The 26287-nt window shown below is 32.8% G+C and overlaps 1 protein-coding gene across 3 annotated transcripts in view; it reads left to right on the top strand.

Moving 5' to 3' along the window:
* Positions 1 to 26287, top strand: part of unc-104 (kinesin family member unc-104) — a 93186-nt gene that overhangs the window by 15542 nt on the left and 51357 nt on the right. The window lies entirely within an intron of this gene.

The following is a 26287-nucleotide window of genomic DNA, read 5'->3' as shown; positions in this document are numbered from 1 at the left end:
ATAAGTCCTCCAAAGTGCACTTATTTTTGTTCTCGAAGTTTAAAATAAATATGTTGTGTTTTTCTAAATAATTATATGAGTACATAAATTTAATCAAATTTGTCTTTAGTATTTATTTTACTGTTAGGTTAAAATATAGTGTAAAAACGCACGCTTAAACTTTTGTAAATACTTTCTCAATTAATTATTTTCATTGTTAATATTATCAAAACATATAATCCACATAAAATATACTAGGTACTACCACACACTTTGGCCATCTTATCATTTTCTCGTAGGGGTAGGCACATAGGATGGATCGCCTCATGCGTATATCTTGACATACATTCCTAGCTCATTCCACTTTTATACATATGGCCCTTCTATTATATCTGTTCTGAACATGATCAGAATTCAGATTTTAGTTAGTTACGTAAAAAAAAATATTTGACTGTTTTCGGCATAAAAATAGTATCTACATTATGTAATACAATAAAACTGCGTTATAGAAATTATATATATTAATAGATTTTTTTTAAAATGGGTTGATAAATTTAAATAGTTTTTTTTAATCAACATAATAAGGACACTAACTTTTTATGGAGAACAGGTTTAATACAATATCGCTGTTAATTATACACTCAAGTAAGAGTTTTCCTGTTTTATAAATGTGTTTTCCTTAGTTTATTCCAGTTTATAGTCTCCTGGAGATTTATCTTCCCACACATTACAAGTCCCATTATCCCACGGTATATCTAGCAACCTTAGTGGAAAATTGCCGAAGGCACAATTTAATCAAGTTGGTCCATTTAGTCTCAACTCAATTAAACTTTACAATTATTTAGGATTCAGATGCTACAAAAAAAATGAAAAACTTTTTACAGAAAATAATGTAGAAGTTTAGGCATTTACAGGGGTTATGATTTCTCATTAGCTGGTTTAAATGGCCACAATTCACGCTGTGTAACATTCGTCTTTCTGGATTTTTTTTAACATCCACGTTTCTTTGATTCTTCCATCTGTTTGTTTTTGTCACTGGTGACCGGCCTTGAGTGTCACCTGATGGCGTTCTGGTGCTCCAGAAAGTAGTTACTAACGTTTCTTATCACTGCCTTTGAACACAAAAAACTAAATAATACAATTGCAACATGTTTTATGTCTAAAAATAATAGCAATTTATTTTAAGTAAAATTAATACCATCAGATTTAGTTTTTTTTAATTAGATTATTGCTCGATATTTAAGATGATAGTCGTCCCCGAAGTGTAATTGCTAAGACGCTTGCCTTATACATGGACGGCTCCGGGAGTTCTATTCTTGGGGTAATATTCCAAACGCTCTAGCGGCCGTAGAAAAAGCTTTTGTGTGTTAATACGCGAGAAAAAAGTGTTTTTTACGGCCGCGAGAGCGGTTCAGAATAGCACGCTGGTGAGATCACAGTGATTAAATGTATTTTTTCTTCATACTAGGTTTTCTTTACTGTAATTAATCACTGTAATTGAGCCTGGGAGCTCCTCAGATGCGCGGACGCCTAGGTGAGTAAAATAAGGTGGAACAGGCAACTGTTCCTGTGGGATGCTATTCAGTTGGGACTGTGTTTCATTCCGAGCGAAACGCACACGTTCTTTTGTTTTGTCCTGTCCTTACGGGGGTGGTATTCGGATCCTTTGCCTCCGATAACCCAGGAATTCTTTCTTTATTCAAGGCCGTTCTCCCATTGTAAATATTCATGTTTTTAATAAGTTATGTTTGATGTGTTACTTTAGTTTTAAGTCATTGTTTTTGTATACCTTTATTTGTGTAAATCTATTTTTTTTAATAATAAAAAAAACAGAGGCAGTGAAGGGATCTTGAGGGGTGGAGACGACGTGTTAGCCTCTATCCATACATCCTAATCCCCCCTTCTTAATCTGTACAGTATTTAACAACAATATTTTGAGTTTGTCCAAATTTTTGTAGACAAGGACTGGATTCAACTCCCCGGGGAGCTGATAACATTAACATATTACACCGGAAATGTACAGTATTTGTATTCCGTAGGAATATTTATAATAAGAGTCAGAGTCCCCCAGGACTCTCTCCCTTTTACTAATAAAAATTATAATGTTAAAATAAAGTTTTTTTTTCTTACTTTTATTCAAGTTTTACAAAAGCACTGAAATATCTCTTTGATCATAATGATGAGATTCGATTATAAGTCTTGGGAGATAAAATTAGCCCTCAGACCTCCCTTGGCGTAAATATACGAACTGCACTTGAGGTGAAACGAGTTTCCCTTCCATTACGAGTCCGAGGGAGCTATTGACAGATTAAATTCCCATGTTCTCCCCGAGTTGTGGCCGATGAAAGGTACATTTAACAGCTTTTCTTTCCTTTTACGATCGATTCGCCTTTCATCACTTTCCTTCGTGCGTTGAATGGCTCCTTGCGCGTTAATACGAAACAGACCACAACTTAAGCTTCATTTGACGGTTCAATAAAGATAATCCCCTTTCGTAATGTTTATTTTTACCGGGGCAATTGAAAATTTCATACTATTTGTACTTCTTGTGTAATTGTGTAAATGTGGTAAATCCCCTAATTTTGGGCCGAGCATTTGTTAAGTTTACGTCCACATTTTTTCCGTGGTTACAAATATCAAGTTGTGTGGAAAATAATTTAACTGTCCGGTTGTTTAGAAGAGAGCGAAGAACAATCGGATAAGGATTCGTTTTAACATTTTAACACAACACAGCGTAAACGATGTTTGCAATACTTTTCAGTATTCTTTGAATATATATGATGAAATTAAATTTCTAGTACCGCAATAAAAATATTTTTGAAACAATAAGACAGGCGCCGTGGCGCAGTTGGTTAGACTAACTGTGAATGTGGCGTCGCGGGTTAGATTCCCGCGAGTTGCAATAAAGAAATCCAAGAAAGATTTGTGTCTGAGTGTTGAGGTGTGTTTTTCATAACTTCTTTCCATATCCTTTCTTTCCCACCTGCTGACAAGCTTCTACAATACAGGCTTAGCGCGGGGTGCTCGTAATGGGTAACGAAGCTTATAAGCTATGACTGTTAATAAATTTGTATAATGATGTTATTATGATTATATTTGTTCAATAATATCTACAAAGACTGTAAACTAAAAAATGTATAACAAAACTAAGAAAAACGTTTTCTGCGTGAAGCCACAAAGAAAGAATTTAAATTATGCTTTTTCATTAAACATTTTATTGTTATATTGAATCCATTATCCTTTAATCCTCCCACGCCTTTCATCCGAAGGTTTTCTTCCACATAGGTCACGGGTCATATCAATTTCTATAAATAGCAGCCTGAATACCGAGGTGAAATTCAATAAAATTTATTTTTCCTCTTAAAGTTCTTATACTTTATTTGGTTTTTCCACTGTCTTCTGTTTTAATTAAATTTTTGGCGACATGAAGTTCTTGTAATTGGAATAATAAAATTCCATCACAAAACTTCGTTCGTTGATATTCCAGTCACGCCAAAGAAATTGTTCGATGCGTAGGATAAAGAACTGATCTAACAATAGCCTATCTATTTGTTCTTTATCATCGTGATTTATACGAAGAGCTTCTACCCAAGTTGTTAGGAATATTGGAATAATTAAATACAGTACCTACCCGCCTTATAGCATAATAATTAAGTAATCAAAATGCGGATCGCGTGTCACCTAGTTTGAAGGATCCATAGATATACCATATCCATATCCAGATACATAGAAGGTACATATACCAAAGATATACAATAAGTCAGCTTGTTTTATTTATCTACATGATTTACATTCCTTTATATATATATATATTAGTTATTTTCACAAAGCCAGAAACTTGCGTAATAAAGTAAATAGTATAATAAAAAATATCTTTGTACCTATCAATGTAAATAGGTACGTTATCAAATTTTTTTAAACTGATCTCTAAGAAGAAACTTTTCTCAAATGGTTTTCTCATAATTTCGATATCCGGTTTTAATTTTACCTTTTTAGAAGCCGCATCTACTTATCTATATCTTTGTGCCGCTCTTTTTCATAATGCGAATTTAATGTTGCCTCTTTTTCATAAAATATTTTGCAAACAATATTATTATGTACAGCATGTATTACCAAGCTGTGTATCGTGAGTTTATTACCCTCTTCGCTCCGGAAAGCCTATTTTAACGTGTTTCATAAATTCTCCATTTTTATTCGGTAAATTAGCCTGAGAGGTAAATTTTGCCACTTTTCCGTAAAACTGCGTAGTATGGCCCGCAGACTCATGTTGCCGTCATAACTTTTCGTTAACAAGATAATGTTCTAGAAATGGGAAGAACGCTCCAGAAGGCTACGTGCGGCTGGTTACGCTTTGCCAAAATAACAAGTTTTGGATCGGCGCTGCGTTATTCCTTTGTTACAATATTGTCACGTCCCCACTCAAACTTACTTCCTGATCTTCAATGCGTTCTGATATCAAATTACGGTTATTTTCGTAACTCAATTTACAACTCTCTTGTTTTATCTTTAAGCCTTAGTTAAGTTAGAAACTTCCGAAAATATTCTGCCGAACAGGAAACGCCAGTAAATATTTCTTAGAGTTTTCCACTCTTTTATTTAAAAAAACGCATAATTTATATTACAATCTAACTTTTTTATATTTTGAAGTTATAATAAATTTGTCGTTACTTTGCCGTTTAAGGTCTAAATTATTCACATTCAATTGATAATAAATGCATATATTTCAATATTGAAGTTTGATTAGTCTTCTATAATTATAGGATAATTTTTTTTAAATCAATTATAAAGTTCCCATTATTTTTATTAATCACACGTTTGCGCACAGTTCTAGAGCTTTCACCAATATTATTAACGAATTTATCAAATGCAAGCCTGGCAATTAGTCCGACCTTTAATTCAATTACACCGAATTAATAACGCCAGGAATTTGAGGTTTACTTTTAAAATGGCGAATCACTCACTTCACATTTTACTTAATTAGTTTTTGTTCTTAAAGACCTTCATCCCAAGTGTATTTTGTTCAGAATAATGAACCGCTGTCTTTCCAGAGAAAATATTTTCCATTAGTTTGTTCTTGGGTTAATCCCGTGGGACTTGAGTTGCGAATCCAATATTTCCCTATTGGCGTTACTCGGAAAATAACTTCTTTGAAGTTAAAATTGCCTTGATACTCTGAATAGAAAAATTTCAAAGACAAATTAAATCAAATTACGTACTTTACATAAGTAATTTTCTTTATATTTTATCGATTCTCAGCGGAATATCGAAAATACGTTTTGAGCTCTATAATTTTAACTGAGTAGTATACAAAAAAAAAAAACAATATTTACCTTCTACGCTTGTTATTTTCTTACCATTTAAAATAATATTAAATCAGAAAGAGTTATTAGTTACTCCTGGAAAACAATGTATTTTGCATAATGAGGAAGATCATTTGATTTTTTGTTTCTTAATAGACTATTAATCTAAGTCAATTTTTTTTTTCAATTTTTGTGTATCGTATTATCAGCGCTATGATTTTTTAAAGTTTTGTATTTCTGAAATAACTCCGCGTGTGACGTCGGAGGTTCTCTTCCGCTTATTATCTGTCAGTTCTGCCAATTGGTCCGTTTACGTAAAGCAAACCAAATATCTTTCACAGCTTTCTTATCATTTGTTGATTCGTGTGAACCGGTGGTGTCTTTCAAAGCAGTTCGTTTTTATAAAAATATTTTTTAATATTTTTTTCGTACATTTTCTATAAACATCATTTTTTGTATCCAATTTCCCGTAAGGCTAAAATTCCTCGTAATTAAAATAAATGTGTATTAAACAAGATATTTACTCGTGTATTTTTTGTGTTTTGTGTCCCGGTGGATAAAAATACAGTTCTGTGCGAAATAGAAGCAGAACTCTGGACGAGTGTTTTTGACTCGATGGCTAATGCTAGAAAAAAATCCTCGAAAAGGAAATCGAGTGGAGATAAGTTCGACTCATAATGTAGTGGTTGGCGTACTCGCCCACCATACAATTACTCAAGTTCAATTCCTGGCAAGGTCGGTGTGATTTTTTTAAAAGCGTTTTTATATTGTCGTACTTCACTCTTTCTGGACTGACAGCGGAAGCGTACGACTGATCATTTTTCTTCATGTAACAGACGATTGAAATACGCTACATTTGATTTTCATTCCAATTCAGCGCGCTGTATACCATCGGGTAGGCATTATATTAAACTGGCTTTAAAAAACTCATGATCAATAGTAATGTATAATATCGACGCGACGCGATAGTGCAAAGAAAAAAGTTACCAAGCGACATGTAGAAGCTTTACAGAAGAGCCAAACAAAGTTTTTTTTTATTTTTAAATTAATTCAGAAATCTTGCACTATATAAGTGTACACGTATTTTTACATAATTTAAATTTAAAAAAAACATAATACGAAATTCTTTATTAATTTTAAAAAAAAAAAAATTCTCTTCTGTAAAGTTGCTACATGTCGCTGGGTAACTTTTTCTTTCCACCGTCAATATAACTGATAAAATAGATTTCTAAAATTATCTTATTTTTAGAAATTGATATTTATGACAATTGTTATAGGGTTATGTTGCAGCTATTGATTTTTTCAATTTATATTGTTAATAACGATGTATGATAGGTGCACAAATGTCGAGATCCGTGAACCATGTAAGGCTGAGACATGCATTATCGACAGAATGAAGAAAGGGGTGCTGCGTTGGTTTGGACATGTAGAGCGAATGGACAGCGAAAGAACGGCTAAAAGGATCTACGATGCGAATGTTGATGGATGAGAAAGAGAAAACGAGAAAGACTGAGAAAGACATGGCACAATAAAGTCCATCAAATACTTGAAGATGGACATGTCAAGAGTAGGAATAATCGGCGTGCGTGCATGAGAAGATGTATGAATGTAGAGAAAACGAGGTCTGTATGCAAAGACAGAGTGAAATGGCGTTATATCCTCTGCCTACCCCTACGGGGAAACGTCGTGATTGTTTGTTTGTTTGTGAATGTGGTTTAAAAATAAATGAAGGTATATTTAGTTAATTTCTTTGTATTTTTCTTCCAAAGTACAATATTTTGCGTTTTCGTTTATCTTAGTGCTACTTGTAGTATTTAAGTATTTAGCAATTCCACAAGCGATTGAACATAAGCCTAATCCTTCACGTAAAATATGTACTTACTTGAGAAAACTCTAACGAATAATTATTTTTTGTGTTTTATAATAGGTTTAAATTAAAAGGACTTAACAATTCTGATTGTTCGTTTATCTCCTCGCCATGTTTATGTAAAATAATAGAACTCGGTTGATTCGAAATGAATTTCAGATTTACCGATTTTATTATTCCACTCTCTTGTCATAAATCCTTTGTTATTTTTACATTCAAAATCACTTCTTTTGTCTGCGATTTTCATCTCGTCTCTATCCTGGACTAACGGCAAAGGTGTCTGTATTCACCTTTTCCATTGTCTACTTTTTTAAATAACATATTCGAAGAAAATCTTCTTTCTTTGAATGGGAGAATGTATGTTTATTTTTACGTCCTCATTTTTTTTGTATCGGCACTAAGCTATGTTTCCTTAACCCTTTGCTCCCTGGTGGTATACAATTTTTTTCTGATGCAACAAAACTCACGTATCTCTTAAATGAGCATGAATGTCATATTGTTTCTTATATTTATTCTCCTTATTTGTTTTCTCCTTTATTCTCTCGATTGAACACGAACAGAAAAAGGTATCGAAAATGCTCACTTTCGTCTACTTGACATTCCATTTTGAAGGCTAGTAATCAATAAAAATAACATATGTAACGTAAAAGCAAATACAATATCTTGTTCAACAGATTTTTTTTTCGGTTACTACTTTACATTTATTTTTAATCTGCTATTTTTAACCAGTAGGTAGATGTTTTGTTTATGTACTTATTCCATTAAATCTTCTTGTTTACGTGTCATGTCAGGTCCTCCCGACGTTGACAACCTCTTAGGGAAAAAGCTTCCCTGTTCTGAACAGTGCGGAACAGCTCCTCCACAGTTTTAATCCTGGTCCATTCTAGGATATTTTGAACCAAGGAAAGCTGTTTTCTTCCGACCCCTCTACATTCCTCGATCTTCCCCTTTGTGACAAGCTGAAGTATGATTAAATCAACTTTCAACACATGGCCAAAATACAAAATCTTAGGGAACTTAACGGCGGTGGACAGTTCTCTTTTTGCATTAGCTCTACGTAATACCTCATTTTTGGTTATCATATCAGTCCTAGATATTTTTTTATTACTTCTCATTTTGTAGATATCATCAGCTTTCACCAAAGAAAAATAAATAATTATTAATATACTTTCAGGCAGAATAAAAGATACCATAAAAAGTACTAACTAGAGTCCGCAATCGATCACAAATGTTAGATATTTGACAATTCCACTTAAAATTTACTTCTATGTATGATCCTTAATATTTTTATTCACATTCAAATTAAATTATATTGCAGTTACAGTGATTTTTTTTTGTTTACGTAGACAGTTGACATTATGGGCAATGAAATTTAAGTCATATATTTTTTAGCGTGAGGCGGTTTGCATTGCATTGTTGAAATGTATTGAATTGTTACTGAATTTGATACAAGTAAACACAGTTTTTGCTACCATTCGTGTTTACAATATGTCATGAGGAAGTATGGCAATATCCGACAGAGGCCCTCCTATAATTTGCCAAACTCACAGTGAAAAGGGCAGTAAAAGTAATAGAGTTAAATTAAATTAAAATCGCGATTCATAAAATTGATGAAATTGAGACTCGATTATTGACAAAAAAACATTGCTTTTTGTATAAGCTAAACCGATAGGAAGACTCACGTTAAAACTATTTTTTTTCGGGTGGAGGGAGTACTTAATTGAAAAAAAAAATCTGAACACAATTTTTGTAATTGTATTGAAATGAATTGCGTGTAACTGGATTTGGGAAAGTTTAGATGCAACACTTATATCTAAGTGTATTTTTTTCTCAATTTATGAAAACTTACTTCATGATTTTACTCTTGTACTTAACAGAAACAATTCAAGTTACGAGTAACAAAAAACTTTTCATTTAGTAAAAAGGAAAACTTACTTACATATCCAAAGGCTTAACTCCTGTGGTAGAGATCAACAATTCAGACTCTTTAAAACAATCAAATTAGTTAGATGCTAAAACTACCAAAATTTCTGATTTAAACAAACGTACAGAAAATACTGCTGGGTTAATAAAATTACGAACTCTTCCAAACAAAGCTATTAAAGCAATTAAAAATAAATATTAATAATATGCTTACACAAAACATATAATATCCAAAATTAGCTTTTTTTTAGTTAAAAAGAATAGACTTAGTGGGTATCGCCAAGTATGTTAATTTAGACATTCTGAATTTAAGCTGCCATGTGGTACTTACTTTTACTGAAACCTTAAAATAAGTCTTTTATAATCAACGTCCTTGAATTGTAGATAGGCTAGTGTAATCCTAAACCTTAGGTAGGTTCTGCAGGGCAGATAAGGAAACACCTATACACACTCAATGTTAATGTGATGCTTTACATCATAAAAGTAGCTTTATCCTCGGAGAACCACTGGTTAAACCTGAAGATGTCAAAGAGCTCGCCCCCTACCTAAAAGCCCGATACCTCACGGATCTGGGCTTGGACGGCGAAAAATTTTAACGCGAACCCATCACAATAGATCTTCACAGGTCACAGTGCCGTCAGGTTACCAATGTAAAATATTATACCTATGTATCTTGACAATCCCAGAATTTTTACTCCTTGGCTAGGCAATCCCCTAGCTACTACCAGTTATCGTGATATTTTGTGTTTTAATGTGTTTTGGTTTTAATATTTTGCATGTATTGTCAGAAATATTTTTTGTAATGTGTGTCAGGAAAGAAGTGCTATTAGTACAAAGCTATTTAAAATCCCTATTCACTAATGTCAGAATTGAAGTTAACAATAATTTACACCCGTCGATGAAAGGAAACTAGTTTTTTTTTAATAACCCACTAAGCCGTTATCTTTATTTTAATTATTTTTCTACCTAAGTATGTTAAGTATTAAAATCCCAAAGTTATTATAAAGAACATTTATAAAGCAGCTGTGTAATATGTAAAGATATATTGTTATTATATTATTTCATAATTTTGTAATAGAACACTGTATGTTAATTGTATTTATGTTTATATTTATAAAAGGCATTTGTTACGTGTATATACTAATAAATAAAACAAATAAAAAAAGCATCTAGTTTAGGAGCTTTTCAGCATTTTGGAAAGAGAGGATGTGGGAGAAAATTATAGAAAATACACCACAACAACTAGACTATTTGAGGAAAATACATTTCTTGGGTTTCTTTTTCGCAACTGGTGTGAATCGAATCCCCGACGCCAGTTTCACAGTTAGCCGTCTAACTAACTACGCCACAGCGCATAAGTGTTTAAAAACAATTAAATACTCAACTTCTTTATTATTCTTCTTACAATAATTTTTATTTGACATATTTCAACATACGTTTTCTAGTTACAAAGTCAATACACCCTTAATTTTTCGTTCCCGATAAGCGTCGCTGGGGATTCACCCCCGGCCTAAATTATGCACTGAAAGTTGGACTTTCAGGGGAAAGTACTCATACAGTTCTGTAGACGAGTACTTGAACTAGATGACGCTTTTTTCTATAATGAGCATGTATAGGCACACAGAAATACGTCTGGGTATGTTTTTAAATCCATAATTTCAACTCAACCGCGATATTCGTATTTTTTAGTGTATCAGTAATTCAAATTCAATTACTAATTGCAAAATAAATCGAGATTTAACGTAGAAAACAAAAACGAAACTCGCATAAATAGAAAGCGTATACAATTAGATTAATATGTTCATTAATTTATTTATTTATGCTTTATTAAGTTAGTTCATAACATATTTAGAACTAATATAAACTTTTAATAATATTTTTATTTTTTTATCAAAATTTCTTAATTTTCAAATTAATTTTAAATATAATTTAATTTTTTCTATTTTCTTTATTTCTTTGGGTAACTCATTGTACAGTTTCAATCCCTTGTACAATGAGTTTTGATATTCTGTTTTTCTTTATTGGTAATCTTGTCTTTTTTTTACCCCTTGTTTCATATGTATGACATTGTTGGTTAAATTTTATTATTGTTTTTATTTTATTCATCCCCTTAATTATTTTAGATATATAAATATCTACACCATTGTGTTTTATTGTTTTTATTAACATTTCTTTATAAAAGCAAAGAATTATGTTTACTTGTTTTTCTGTTCCTTGTTGTCAAATAGTATGGTCCATACAAAGACTTCTAACGTTTTATTATTCTTTAAAATTATACCCACTCATGTGTAGGTATACCAAATTGTAATTTGTAATTATTTTTTCGTCATTTTACTCTCTCAGTGTTCTCACAACGCTGAGCACACACGTGATGCAAAACTAATAAACGATATATGGTTTGAATATTTTAAGGGTGTCATAAATTTTACGAAAATCTCATTTGGTTACAAATCATTTTTCCAATTAAAACTTTCGATACGCATTGCTAACTTAACGGCGACCATTTGAACAAGCTGGGGCTACGCATCACGTATATTGGAATATCGAAGTGCGCGTCTTCTATTCGAAGCTTACACATAACGCGATATATCCGTATGTAGATCGTAGGCCCAACACTGCTCGGGACTCAATAATTGTATTTTATTTGTGACGGATATTACTATTTATACCGTACACGGGCTGTGCGTAAAACCCGCCGGCTCTTCGTATTACCCTGTGGAACGATTTCATTTTATCGGACCCGCAGGTGAAAAAGTTGCCTCCCAGAATCCTATCTTGTATCGGAATATTATCTTTCCGTCTTCTTATAGATTTCCTTTTCGTCCTTTCTGTTTCGTGTTCAAATGTTCTCGGGATCCCAAAGGCTTCGTCTGCTCTCTTCCTTGTTTCTCCGCTCTCATACCCGTCCCCAGCCAGCGAGTGTTAGTATGTATTATTTACAAAGAGAGGTAACATTTGTTCCCGCGCGTGACCTTAGGTCTTCGCAGCTCCAACCCGTCCGGATATATTTCGTAAGAGGGTTTTCCTACTCTTCTGTATTCATTCGTTTCATCTTTCTGTATTTTTTTCTGGAAATGTTTTCCTAGGTCGTTTTGACAGATACAACAGTGGTTTACTTGACAATGTTGGTGTACTACCCTAGCTTTGGATATTATCAGCGGTGTACCTTTTTGTTTATTGTGACCGTAAAAATGTCATAATTTGTCTTCAATGATAAACAAACCCTAGTAAATAATATTTGTGTTCGAAATTCAATTTGAAGGCTGTTGTTGATTTTGATGTTTAATGTTTTTCAATTAAAAAAAAAAAAAATAGGGACTTATTGATTTAATCAAATAAATTAAACAACTTTGTTTTTTACCACTAATTATTTTTTTCCACCCACCGGTTTCAAAGCAAACACGCTTCTTCGTCAAGGTTTACGTAACTTATGAGTTTTTTCCTATTTTATTTTTATCATGTTTACTAAATGCTGCACGTGGAGCCAATTAATCAAGTCTTTATAAAACTTATTGATTTTTTTTCAACCCCAATTGCGAGAATTGAGAATCTTCTACGGGGCAACGATAAAAACCACGACATCCTAAAAGAGATGCCAATTATGGAGTCAAGCTGCGAAATAAGAGGATTTGGGTCAAATTGAATTACCCACTTACCGTGAGAGTGCCGCGGTGTGCAGTCCCTCGGGTAAAGAGGATTATAATGTTTTGTTTTAGGGGAATTAATTTCAGTTTTATCCTCGCTCTCCCGCTCCCGAGACATTAATGTCGGCTGTTTGAAGTTCTTAATTTCCAATCCTACTAGAACTCACTCGTATTATCGTAACTAGAATTTATAGTAACGCTATCTCAAACGAGGCCGTTTCAGTATAACTGGTTGGATGCCCAAGGATACCCAAATAGGCTATACGTAAAATGTAATATCCTATCATCCTTCATACACCTGATTCAATATAAAATAACATCGACGTTTATTAAATGTAAAACCTATATGTAGTTAATATAATATGTTTAATTATTGTTCTTTCTCGTTTAAATTAGTTTTGCATTTTTCCTGTTTGACTTTTTGTACTTTTTACATATTTTCCAGCTTTATCATGTGTGACACTACTATTTCTAAATATAAAGGTATTTATGTTTGTAAATTTACTGTGCAGGACGATGCGATTGGTTAATTAATGCAGTGCCACATGTATCATAACGTACTGATAGTGGAATGGTTATAATGATAAATGATTAGGCGATAGTGTTAGTATTCACTATCACAATATTAATTTTAACAATGTAAAATCAAAGCGATTTTTTCACTATGACTATTATCGTAGTTTTTGTCCTTGTTTTTTAGCGTCAACAGACTAAGGTTTCATCATCATGTCCTTATCCGCATCCTGTGATGCATGGGGCACTGCATTAGTACACCAAATGCACATCACCTGTTACATAAGGGTAAAGTCTTACGCTACAGGTGACAGTCCAGAAACAATGGAATATTTTAGTGCAAAACCACCTTTTAAATCAACATTTTATGTTGACCTTCCCGTTCGAGGAATCGAACTCGGTACCTCGAGTAAGGCAGGCTGATGCGCCAACCACTACCCTACGCGGCGGACTGATTTCCACCCGATTTCCTTTTCCATGATTTTTACCTAAAAGTAGCCATCGCTTAACTAGAATTTTCCGGTTCTATTTCACACATCGAACTGTTCTTCGTCCAACCTGACACGGCACCACAAACGCAATTTATTGAAGTTTCCTGCAGATCAGGCTGTAACGAAAATATTTGCTACTTGGACGATTTCACACATGCTGAAGGTGAAAAGGCCATTAAAAAACGAAGAAGAAGAAGAACACATGCTGAAGACCCCTACGTCCTAAAGTTTTATGTGTCCGGGCGGATGAAGAATACAGTTGTGTTTGTGAAAAAGAACGAGAACCCTGGACGAGTGTTTTCGACTCGATGGCTGCTCTCAAGTAAAAATCTAGAACAAATAAATGAAGTGGAGTCCGCCTCGTTATGTAGAAGTTGACGCTTTCGCCCCCCCATACTTGAGTTTCTGGAATCGACTCCTGGAAGGATGAACTTGAAATATTGATTTTAATGTTTTTTCGAACTGCAATATTTCATTGTTTCTGTACTGGCACCTGATGCATAGGACCGATCACTTTACATGTAACAGACGCTAAATCGTCTGCGTTTACCAATGCAGTACCCTATACACCACCGGGCGCAGAAAGAGGGATGACGATAAAGATGATAAAAGGCCCTGATCACTCGCGGGGCGTTTATTAAGTATTCTATACGAGCTAAGGTCATGTCCTCACGGCACTGTTGAGTCAACAGCCGTCTCGGTTTCGGCCACGCTGCAGCGGGCGAGTGGCGTCGGCTTTCCACTCGATAGTTCCGATAGTCGGTACCGCCGCCCACCCCCGCAGTCGTATTGATCTGAGCGGGTGGAACGGGGGGCGGCCCCTCGGTGTGGGGTAGTCGGTTGCCTACATCGAGTTTCCTATCGATCTCCGCCCACGGCGGTGCGCGCGCACCCCGTGACGAATATTCATGAGGGAAAAGGAAAGAGACGCACCGCGTTCGCCGCTCGCTCCGGCATTTTCCTTCGTGATATGTGAAGCCGGTGTTTATGGAATAGCTTTCCAGATGAATGCAGATACGACTACGCGTCATTTTGTTTGTACAGGATCTTAAGAATGAGTAATTCGAGTAAAGACACCCTTTTTTTATGGCGTAATCGATACACCTATTTAAAGCCTACCTTGTTTATTCCAAACAAATACAAAAAAAGTTATTTATATTAGTATCAGTGTTTGGGGTAGTTCTTTCTAAGAAAAATGCACTGAAAAAAGCACTGTTTCTAGTTTTCATTGCTTTTTGATTTTTACTATAAACCGGAACTCCTCGTGCTTGATTTGTCAGACTGGAAGAAAAATAAACGAAATTTCATGGTGTTAATGTTATACAAATTAAGGCAGAGGCCATCAACCTATTTTACTCTATTCAAATTCGTTTCGTTTTAATTTACTATAGTACACATCGTCGCCTTTCAGGCTAAAGTCAACAAAAACTCCAAAAAACCCGAGAAATGCTATTTTGAGAAATCGTAATTTGAAAGTTTTCAGACTAAGAAAAATCTAATTTTTGTGTTAAAGATTTTTTTATATGAACAACATAATTCCTTCATATATTTTTATTAAATTTCATTCTCAAACTTTTTATTTATTTATTTTTATATACCTATCTGGATTGTTTTTGATGTGACACGGTGGCTAAAATTTGACTTTTGCTTGTTTATAATCTAGGCAATGCCCAAAAGAGATAATGAAAGGAAGAAAATATTTTAAATAATTATAATAATATTTTGATTAAATACGTTTTATATAAAGAAATATTCTATAAGTGTTTCTTCGTTTTATGTTTTATTATACCTAAACACAAACAAAATGTTGTTTTTAGGAATGAAACTATTATGCTTAAAAAATGATAAAAATCTGCCTATACTGTCAATAAATTTTATCTGTCTTTTATTGAAAGTCACACCACTGTTTTTCACTGAACAACAAATCATTTTGACTCACGCAACTTTTTTCTATCTTGGTGACTTTCGCCACTCAAATAACATAATGTTTCGCTTTGAATGGCATGTTTAACTCAAAACAGATTTTTTTAGGGTTAGTGACTTGCGTGAACGGCGTCGCTATTATGTGAGATTTTCAAAACATTTTAGTATAATTACCTTTTGAAATATTATCTAGTGTCTTATAAGTCCGGAATCACCTATTTTTATGCGAATATTTTAAATAGTATATTAATTTATAATTTTACGACAGTTATTTTGAGTTCATACAAATTTTAGAAGACGAGGAGTAGAAAATCTCGATTTATTATTGATAATAACAACTGATTTAAGAACAAGTATAAAAAAATAAATTTTTTTTTAGACGTAGTCTAGTATGTAGGTGAAATAATTCAGTCAGATGAATTTCACACGCATCAATAAAGGCTTAAGCTCTTTAACTTCACGAAAATCAACAGTTGGAAGAATTAAACAAATTTGAACATTCAAACATAGGCAGAATGATAAATATTACACAGTGTGTCAAGTGGTCACATAAACCAGCCAACGACAAGTCACAAGCCCTTTAACTGCCTAGACTTCCATATTTCCTACTTTTAAATGTTCTCCATCTGTGTTTATAATATGTGAACAATTATGCTAAGCTATTTTTAAAAGCTCTTTCTAGGTTGACAGTTTTGGTCGATATAAATTGATAAGTTGTCAAATCTGTGTTTATTTATAATATAAATAAGCAGCAGCTCCACCACAAAATCTTTATATATTTTTTAATGAGGAATTCCAATGGTTTTTTTTCTTTGTTAGATGACTATCAAACTACTCCATTTTTTCATGTATCGTATTATCATCGCTATGATTTTTTAAAGTTTTGTCCTTTTGAAATTACTCCATCCGTGACGTCACAAGTTGTCGTCGGTGAGTTGTCTTGTCTTTAAAAAGTGAACCTCGTACGTATGAAAACACGCGAAATATGGGTTTTTGCAAACCGAAAATATATCTTAACCCATATTTCGCTATTTTAAACAGCTGGACGCTAGAATTTGTGACATTTGAAAGTAGTTCACTTTTATTATTTTTTCATTAGTTTTTGAGAAACTTTGCTGTACAATTAAATGCTCTAATTTTTACCGCGTGCAAGAAAACATTTTTCATTTCCAATTCCCAGTAGCACTAAACTTCCTCAATACTCTCTTTTGATTTACATAATAATTTATCGATCTTGTGCGCAGACGAGGAATCTAGTACTGTCTGGAAAGATTTATATATTCTAAAAATATTGTTTATTTAGTAAGAATAATTTTAACTTCTAATTTTTTATTTTGAATAACTTTATATTATATTATGCCAATACTTTTGTAGAAAGCGGTGTATCCATGTGACCTTATAGCAGATGGTTCAAATGCTCCATCTGCTTCGAAATAAAACGAAACAACCGCGCATATTTCATTTCATGTGGAATAACAGGACGAGAATATTTAGTTTATTTTATTATCGGCTTACTTTTATTTTTGTTTGTTTTTCTTTGGGACGCTTTCAAGCACAAACTTTTTTATCGGTACACATTTTAATACTAACTTTTATAATATTTATACATAAACTCTATTTAGAGACACTTTGGTGAGGGTTAAGTGTCCCATATGTTATGTTAAATATGTTTTTAAAATCAGTTTATTTTATTTTGGTTTTTTATTATTATAATTAAAGTAAACAACTTATAAGATCGAGTTGAACAACTCATGTTACTAAGTTTTCAGATGATAATAGAGTATTATTTACAGTAGCGAGCACTGAAATCTTTCCAGACTGAAAATATCAGTTTTTTTAAAATAATATTTCTTTGTTTTTGTGATTTCTTGATAGCTTTTCAGTCCAAACATTTAAGCAACACTTCTTAAAGATGATATATAAAAAAGTGCCTATTTAGCGACCAAAAATTTTTTCTAATAATTTTATAGTTAATTTGTAAATTTTCGATTTTTTCGCACAAAAATGAAAAATTTTAAAAACCAAATATTTATTTCAAATAAAACTACGCAGGTAGATAACACTAACAATTAGCAAAAACCAACAAACAACAACAAAATAGTACTTTGTTGTTCCTTTTTTTTTATTACCGCTTTAATACGTTTTGGCATGGATTTCACCAAATTTTGTATGTTGTCTTAGGAAAAATTTTCAAACCACACTTTTCGACGATGTTTTTAAGGTTTTCTGTTGACGAAGGCTTCAGTTTATTTATTTCAATGCCCATTTTTTGCCACAAGTTCTCGATAGGGTTCAGGGCAGGGCTATTTCCGGGCCAATTCAGTGTTGGAATTACATGAATTTTTTATATATTCTTTTTAAATATTTTAAATCAGTGTCAAAAAAAAATAATTACAGTTTTTTCTCGGTGACACGGTGCAGAGTCATCTTGAAAAAAAGCACTCAAAAATATAGGAATAGTGCATTTCAATTGACGGGAATAAATACTCTTCCAAAATTTTTTTGTAAACTTCTGCATTCGCAGTTTCTTTTATGAATGCTAATTTCCCCACTCCATAAAAGAAAAAACATCCTTAGACCATTTGTTCAGCAGGATTCTTCACTGTTGGTCTAAGACACTTATCGCTTAAACTTTCTCCAGATTTCATCCGAACCAAATAAATTAAATTTACTCTCATCTGAGAAAATAACTCGTCGCCAATCGATTTCAGTCCAAGTTTTATATTTTTTAGCCCATTCTATGCGGGCAATGCGCATTTTTTGGTGAGTGGTGGCTTTTTTGCAGGCTTTCTGGCAAAAAAGCTATATATAAAGCCCGGAGTCTTCGGCGTACGGTGTGAACACCCACTTCAGAACCACTAGCGTTTATGAACTCTGTCCTTATATCTACGGCACTTTTGAATCGATTGTGCAAACAGATTCGCTTCAACAGCCGATCCTCAGCATGTGTTGTTTTTTTTTATATCCAGTACCTTTTTTTCGCTCTAGGCTTGCAGAACCTTTATTTTTTTATACAATCTAACACTGCAGTGTGACTGCATCCAATCTGAACTGCTATATCTCTGGAACTCACTTTTTACATCGCCAAAGGTAAAATAGTTTTTTTTTGTAAAACGCTTAATTGCTTAAATTTTGTCATAATTCACAAAAATAATAATACTTGATGTCAGCACGTCGTTGAAAGTCACAATAAAACTGGTCTAATTATTTGAGTAATACCCTATTCAGGTATAAAAAAATAAAGGGTGGGGGTTATTAGTTCTTAGAACTAATTCATACCTGCACTGGCCCTCTCTAATAGGTGGAAAGATTTCTGTGCTCGCTACTGTATATATATATATATATTTACTTTTCATTCGGATAACAAATATAAGAATACAATATCACTACTAAATATAATTTTTATATAAATTAAATACATACTCGTATATTTACATTAACGTTTCACATCACGTAAAAGAAAAAACATTTCTTGTGTACATAACGGGGAGTGACGTCTTACATTAATTTATTTATTTTATTTTCATTTATTAATATTTTTAAGATGACATATAAATTACAAAAAATAAAATAATAAACGGTATTTTAATGAGTGCTACTGAAAAAAGATTTGTGTAGCACTCATTAAAAACACAGTTTTAATTCATTTACCAAAATTAATTTCATTCGAAATAATCTAATTTATTTTTGTTAATCACCTGCGATTGTATTTTAGAGTATTTTAATACATAAATGGGTATTGATGCCGTTCCTTGCCTTTTCTGTCTACTGGTTGAATTTCGACTTCAATTTCAGTCGTTCTCCTTTAGAGGTCACAAGTTCAAAATTATTGGATTTTGGCTCCGCAAAAGCGTTTGGCTTTGCGTATTTATTATGTATGGCGTGCGAGTTCATTAATAAATTAAGAAAGTTTTTTCTCGGATTATAGTATAATGAACTTCAATAAATGTTTGCAACTTTATACATCCTAGCTTTTATGGTATTAGGGAGAAATTAGATAGGTAATAAATTAGTTTTATCGTTTAGCAATAAGAGTTTTCCCGATGGAATAGTATATGCTTTCGATAGAAAGTAGCGTGTATCGATTACCGGTCCTCCAGCAAAAAAATACGACGATGCGTTAGTCTGTGGCGACGTAGCATCGTTATTTTGTTCGCAAATCCAAAATCCTACTACAAAACCAAAACGAAAACCAAACCAAACTGACCACGGATAAAGCAAGATAATTATAGAAATTTATATGATTAATTCCAAAATGATTATTTTTGACATTCCACCTTACCGCAGACTCAATTTTCAAATAATATTGCTCAAAGTTAATTTTTTTTTTCACCGGATTTTTTTTCGATTCGGGATGAAAAATAAGTCTCATATTTTACTTCTCACCTCTCCGGCTATCCCTATGCAAAAAATATGACAATAACACAATCAAACAGACAAATACACTTTCGCACTTATAATATTAGTATGGATAATATAATATATATACAAAGGCTCCTGAGGCTGCGAGAATTTTCGTTCCAAAAAGGGGACACCTGCCGTTTAGAGAGGATCCTAACGATCAGTATATTCGATCGCGCTTGTTTGTTGGGCATTTTGTTTAGTCGCAGTAAATTTTTCCGATGGAGAGCACGTCGCGCGCTCCCGCCACCGCACCGTCAAAATCGCGTGACCACCGCGCGTGAATTTTCGAATCGTTTTGCACAGGAAGGAGAAGCTTTTCTGGGCTCTATCGTGACGGGAGATAAGACGTGGGTATGTCACTACTCCTCAGAATCCAAAAGACAATCACTTCAATGGAGTCATTCGTCTTCCCCATCCACCAAGAAGTTCAAAATGACATATTCAGCTGGAAAAGTGATGGCATCAGTTTTCTGGGATCGTACTTGGTTAATTTTATGGCTAAAGGGGTCTATAATTTATGCAGAAGCTTACTGCAATACCTTAAATAACATAAAAAGGCCTTACAATACTGCAGAAGGGTATTGCTGACCCGGGAAGTAAGCCTCCTGCATGACAACGCCAGGCCCCAAAACGCGCGAGTTACACAGAAGCTGTTTGAATGGGATATTGTAACCCACCCTCCCTATTCACCCGACATGGCGCCTTCGAACTATCACCTTTTCACTAAACTTAAAAAGTTTTTAGGTGATAAGCGTTTTCCCAATGATTAGGAGGTCGAAGAAGCAGTAAAGAAGCGCCTGAAACAGCTGGCGGCGGATTTCTATGACACTGGCGTACAAAAACTAGTTCCCCGACTTCAGAAATATATCTATCGAAAAATGGTTTAATTTATTTGTGAATTTCAATTAAATACGAGCATTTTCCAATCCTACATAAATGTTGTAACCTTATTTTATGGATTACCCTTGTATAAACTTATATAAAATCAGCTCTTTATTTTCATATTCCAATATTTTATGATTATAGGACATGCATGTTGTTTGCGCACTTAGGCGCCGAATCTAATTTACCTCGAGCGATCTCTACGCTAGTTACTGCTCGTTCTTAGAAGTGTATTTAGTGAACCAACGTCACGTATGTTGCAATATGTTGATATGCTGTGTCTTTTGACTCGTTGGTTTGATTTTCCCCGCCCCTAATAAGTACGTCGGTACCAGCCTCGCGCGTCAGCAGGCGGCCGGCGCCTTCTTGCCGCCCTGTGACGTCAGACACCATCGCACTTCTCGGGTGTACGAATATTAAAAAAAAAATCTTAATCCCACATCTAAAGTGGTTGACAAAATCTTAAATACGTATCAAACGAGGGAGATACAATAATGTCGGATAGTTTTATGCTTTATTCGATTCCTTTAGAAAGTTTTGTTTATTTAAACTTAGTAAGTATGTAGTTGTTTTCTATCGTTCTAGTAAACATAACATTTAATAATTGAGTTAACTGGTATTTAAAAAAAATATTATTTTCCAATACTTCTCCGAGTTTACGTTTTATACATTTCTAATAGATTTGCCGTTTTATGTATGCAGATAAAAAAATTCACGGTACAAAATTTTCAAAATTGTAAATAATGAAAATAAATAAAAAATATTTATTTCTAACAAAGAAAAGTAAGGATACGTAGTAAAAATATACGTTTCGGATAAACACGAAAATAAATTAAAAATTAACAATGTACTCCCAAAATTATTTTTAAAAACCCTTATATTCGATATCTACATTTTTACTGCATAAAAAAAGCTCCTGCGTGGATGTGAAAAAAAGTCAATGCTTAAAGTGATTGGTTCCGAATATCGAATCATTTAAAACACAGTTGATGTTTTGGTATCAATGAAATATTTGAACCTAAAAACTCTCATTTTTTTTCATCATTTCAGTCCATTACGCGTAAATTCCTCTCCATTCGCTAGTTTTTTGGTGAGGCGTATTGATATTATCATACTTTGTTTGTTTTTTTGCGTATTAAATAAATAGAACATACTTATCCATACAAACAAACCAAGAGAGATCGTGCCGTTTCTCGGTTTTATTGCTTTAAAATGTAGGACTACTGTATGAGGTAAATCGAATGAATCAATACTATCAGCCTCTCCAACAGAGCAATCGTGTTAAAACACAATTGATTTAATGAGTGGGTACTTAATAAAAGCTTACGACATAGAATCTTCTGGTAACACACTTAGGAAATTTAAACGTTAAAGACTCGGGACCTTACTTATAAACCTGAACCGCGATTCTGTAACTATGTTCCTTAACTTAAGGCGACTATTAAGGATCAAATCCTTAGTTTTGGATGTTTACGAATCTCGATCAAAAATTTGACAGATGAATTCCTTCCGCGAAGAGCGAAAGTCTTTAAAACTTTCCTTATCTGAAGGAGGCCATTTTACCCGACGCTAACGCTTAGGATTTTGTGCTATTTTGTTTTTAACAGAAAAGTATTCTAAATACATAGTTAATTTCGCATATAAACGTAAGTAAACATTTTTCGTTACTTTATTCTGTTTTTTTTATTATAAAGTACATCATAAAAAAATGTTCCTCAGGAGTTTCGCGGCATGGCCCTGAATAGCCGCGTATGGTATATGTGATTTCACCTGAAACCCAACATTACTGCACGAGGGCCGCCATTTAAAATAAAGTATATATGTGGTTACTAGATCTTATCGGAAACTTAACAAATAATCAGATTGGCGTTTAAATTTTCAAATGTTATTTTAGTGCATTGTTTTAAAATACAGTTCACAAATTATGATAAAAAATTCATTTTTAAGAATCAAATCGATTAAAAACAGAAAACTTGAGATAAGAAATAGCGATTTTAATAATAGATATTTAGGGATATATTTTTAAGGATACCTTATCATTATATTAGCCACAGGTAAGAGTTTTCTTCCTCATCGTGCATCTTCAGACTCATCATCATCCCTTTTTCCGCACCCATTGGTGCAAAGGGAACTGCATTGGTAAATCAAATGCAGCCTAGTTCAATCATCTGTTACATGCTGGCAAGGTGATTAGTCTTACGCTTTAGGAACAATTAAATATTGCCGTACGAAAAAATCAATGTTTAATCAATCCCTTCTAGAAATCGAACCCAGGACCTCAAGAATGGTAGGCGAACAAGTCAACAACTACACAAGGAGGTGGATCTGTCTTGGAGCATTAAATTGTACGGTAAAGTTTTCTGAGAATATACGAAAAAAAAATACATTTAATAAAAACGAACTATTTTGAACGACGTCACTGGTTCGTATAAATCAACCGTAATCATTCATAAAAGAGTTATGGAAGATTTCCGGTTTGCTTGCCGCGAATGGACCAATGGACAGAACTGATCGAGAATAAGCGGAAGTGAACGTTTGACGTCACATGCGGAGTTATTTCGGAAACACAAAACTTTGAAAAATCGTAGGGCTAATAATACGATATTTAAAATTTGAAAATATATATTTTGAAAAAAATATTAACTTCCTCATTCAAATCCTACGCTTTTAGATAAGAAAACTAATATTTCATTTCATAATTTTAATTATAATTGAAGGACCGGTAATTACCAAACGTCGTAACTTACAAGTTTAGTAAAACCAACACCGGCATTAGGTAAAACCCACAGAAGCTAACGCAAATAAATAAGCAATTCACCGAATTATATTTAAAAAATATTGTCTAGGTATATATAAGTGTTTCTACAAATAACTTCAGAAAGGGGCCTTTTAATTGATAACTTAAGTTCATATGTAGTGTATTGAAAACTTTAGAATAAAACTCCCGTTGATCCCTTTTTCTCTTACATCAATTCACATTACATATATTAATATTGTTATTTTTAATTCAATTTCTCTACTAAAAATTTTATTACTGCTTAAATTGCTTTAATGAAATTTTATCAACTACCTTTGGTTTGAAATCATCTCCTTATATTGCTTTTTAAAATTTTAAAGATGACTTGCTATACCTGTTATTCTTTCTTTTTTTTCTGCTGCATTGACATGTTTTTATACTTATAAACTACTTTTAATTACTTGTATATGTATATAAAATTTATATATAGCTGCTCTTACTATAATGTGTCATTAATTTTGAAGATGTTTTTTAAATTGACTTAAATTTATTGTCTTATATTTCATTTAAAGATTCTTCTCATCGTCTCTTTGAATCCCATAAAATATGGATGTGTATATTTATGTTTTTCCTTTTTGAAAATGTTTTTTTTTTTACATCTGAAAATGTTTTTCATTCTTTATTTTAATTCTTAATTTTTAATTACTTTTACAAAAAATTTTTTCTTCATTTTTAATATTATTTCCATTTGTAAATACTAACTACAAACTTAAAAATCACTTTTTTTACTTTAATTTTTAAACAATTTCTAGTTATTTTTTTTCTTTCTATTTTTGTACTTTCATTGACAACCTTACATATAATTATTATTTAATATGGAAACTTCACTGGTCCAATAGAGTTAAGTCTAACCGTGTAAAATATAAAACCATGCAACCGTACTGTATGTTTCCTGAATAAAAGAAAATAAAAAGAAAATAAAAAATATATATGTATATACATGAGTATTGTAGTTTGGTGGAGTAAACTAAAAAAATATTTTTATGTAATCAATACAACTTAATCTTAAAAAGTCATTAAGAGAATAGTCAGGGAAATTTTATGAATAAGTATTTGATCTTTGTTTTCTGTCACTTTCTCGCAAATGTCTAAATTAAGAATGAGTTTCAGAAAAAAATCTTCTTTTTCCGGTATTCAAATTTATTTATCATATTTGTATATCGTACGTCCGAAGACAGCAGATAAAGTTAGGCGCTTTTTTGGGTTTTTGAGTGGTAAGACGCTAAGACTTAGCTCAAAAACAATTTATCAAAAAACAAAACGATTGAGACGATACGAAATATTTATTGTGTGCCAAAAAAACACTGCTTTAGTGCCATAATTCAGAGAGAAAATACGGGAATACGTTTGTATGAAGAAAAATAAGACCGCCTTTCCTCTTAATGACTTTCTCACGTATGAAATATAATAAAATAAATATAAAATTATGGTAGTGAGAGCCGATACTAACAAGACTAAAAGCCTTCTCAGAGTGGCGAAAATGAGAACCCTACGCTCCATCGCGGGCTGAACTCGTAGAGATCGGATCAGCAATGAAACGGTAAGGTCCGTCTGTGGTGCTGAAGACATAATAAGGTGGGAAAGAAGCAGAAGGTGCTTCTGGGGGGACCATGTGGATCGCATGGAAGATACGAGACTTGTGAGAAATCCCAAGACTGAAAACCTTAGCAGCGGAAGATTACCAGGAAGGCCATCGAAAAGAGGAAGGATAGCTGGACGTCATAATCCCAGGACAGCCCATCGTCACGAACACGTTATACGACCTAGACCAAGAGGAAGAAGAAGAAGACATATAAAACATTTTAATGTAAAGATGTTGATGATGATCTCTAATTTTTATTTAGTGTATTTGTATTTTTCTCTAAAATAAATTGTGTAACATAGTAACATGATACTTAAATTATACATCATTAATTTCTTATCCGTAAGTGGTGGTGCATAGGGTAATGCTTGTAATACACCAACCGTAGCTTATCTCGAACATTTTCTACGATAAATAAAGCAAAGCAATTGTTGAACCACACGTTAACTACTGTAGTGGCATTTTATTTTTATCAAACAAAGAAAACATAGAAAAACTAACTGTATTACAAAATAAAGCCTTTAGAATCATTTTGAAAAAAAACAGATATACGAGGGTAAAGTCGATGGTAAATGAAATGAAATTATTAACATATAAACAAAGAATATTTTACAATACAATGATATTTGTTCATAAAATTATAAACTCTAATAAAAAAACAGAATTTTGGAAAAAAATTGATCGGAACCAGCATGAACACGATCACAATACTAGAGAAAAGAACAAAATTAGACTTCCATTTAGGAAAAAGGCAAAGTCACAAAATTCAATTTTATTTAAAGCAATTAAAAAGTATTACGAAATGGAAAAAAATATTTATGAAGAAAAAAACAAATCAAAATTTAAAATAATGGTCAAGACATATGTGATAAACAATTTATAAATTAAATATATTTGCAATGTTATTATTAGAACACACATAACAATATGTATGATATGTGTGCCCTACTTTAAGATTTAAATAAATAAATAAATAAATCAT

The sequence above is a fragment of the Micrasema longulum genome, unplaced genomic scaffold, assembly GCF_059751315.1.
Source record: "Micrasema longulum isolate JH-2025_06_02 unplaced genomic scaffold, ASM5975131v1 h1tg002119l, whole genome shotgun sequence".
Lineage (NCBI taxonomy): Eukaryota > Metazoa > Arthropoda > Insecta > Trichoptera > Brachycentridae > Micrasema > Micrasema longulum.
This window is presented reverse-complemented; position numbering and strand designations above follow the sequence as displayed.